The following is a 1,573-nucleotide window of genomic DNA, read 5'->3' as shown; positions in this document are numbered from 1 at the left end:
GGGGAAAATTAAATAATATTTTTAACTGAACAAAAGTGAAAACACAAGATATCAAATTTTTTGGTGGAACATTTTAGAAACTAAATGTTTATATTAAAAAAGACAAAAATCTCAAGTTCATGATGTAAGCTTATACTTTAGGAAACTGTGGGAGGGGGGATAGGCAAAGTACACACAAAGTACGAAGGAAGGAGAATGTTATAACGGTAAGAGCATAAATCAATGAAATTGAAAACAAAAACGATAGAGCAAATCAATGAATACCAAGACTATTAAAAAGATCAATACAAATAAATCTCTAGCCAGAATGAACAAAGATATAAAAGACAAATATTGAAACATAATGAAAAAACTACAAACTATTTCAAAAATATGTATTTGATAACTCACATGAAATGCACAAATTAATTGACAGATGTGAACTACCCAAGCTCAATGAAGAATAATTAGACAACCTGAACAATCTATTACCTATTTCTTGGGCATCCTTGGTACTTTAAGGGTGGAGATTTGAGGAATCTGAAAAAGGGCATACTAGCTATTTTGCAATTAAGACATGTAAATTCTTGACCATTAATTTATGGAAAATATATTTGAGTGTGTGTTTGGCATGCTTGTGGAACAGACTGTTTTTGTGAGTTCATATAGCAGTTCACACAAAGGATCAGAAATCTTAAATCTCTTCCCTCATGTCACAAACCATGAGAAATAAATGGAAAATTGTTGTTGGTTAACACTGCATTCTGCTTGAATTAGAGACACTCTTCCTATTATCAGATTCTAATTAATTTCAAGATTGCTATCCCAGGATTTCCACTATTTGGGGGTTCATATGGCTTGAACATGGAAAACTTTGTATGTTCAAATTATCGCACCTTAGTCAATGTAACTGTGTACTGTAAAGATAGTAATAGTCTGCTGTTTGCTTTGGAATGATAGATGTCTGAGTCTTAGTTCCTGAATTTTGGTTCTACTGCAGATGAGATGTTGGAAGAATCAAAGAAATGCTGTGATTCTCTATTTTCTCAATGAAAAGGAACTTCCATTCTCCAGATTAATACCAGGCACTAAATTAAATATAGGTACAAAAAGTTATCAACCAAATCTGATTTAAAATAAATAAACAGTATATTGCATAGGGATTTAGCATTTATTTTGATGAATCATGAAATTCATTAATTTTTCATAATTTTTTTAAATGAATCCTGACAGTCAGAGTTCTGTTATCAAATTAGGAGCATGGTGAGAGAGCCAAGCTCTGTCCCTTGTAGTAGTAGTTTGGATCCTGTCAGCACTATGAAGCATGACTGGAGTATCAGAAGTGATTAGATAGAGGCATTTTAACTGAGCTGTTTCCTCGTGTTAGTCTACAAGGGCTGCCATACAAAGTACCCCTAAGACTGATGGCTTAAACAATAGGAATTTATCTCACAGTTTTAGAGACTGGAAGTACACAATCGAGGTGCCAGCAGGGCCAGTGCCTGGTGAGGATTCTTTCCTTTGGTTGCAGGTGCCAATTTCATAGTGTGTCTTGGTGTGGTCTTTCTTTGGTGTGTGCAGGTGTGTGTGTGTG

Source organism: Galeopterus variegatus, unplaced genomic scaffold (assembly GCF_000696425.1).
Source record: "Galeopterus variegatus unplaced genomic scaffold, G_variegatus-3.0.2 Scaffold7295, whole genome shotgun sequence".
NCBI classification, from domain to species: Eukaryota; Metazoa; Chordata; class Mammalia; order Dermoptera; family Cynocephalidae; genus Galeopterus; species Galeopterus variegatus.
Note: the sequence above shows the minus strand (reverse complement) of the source record.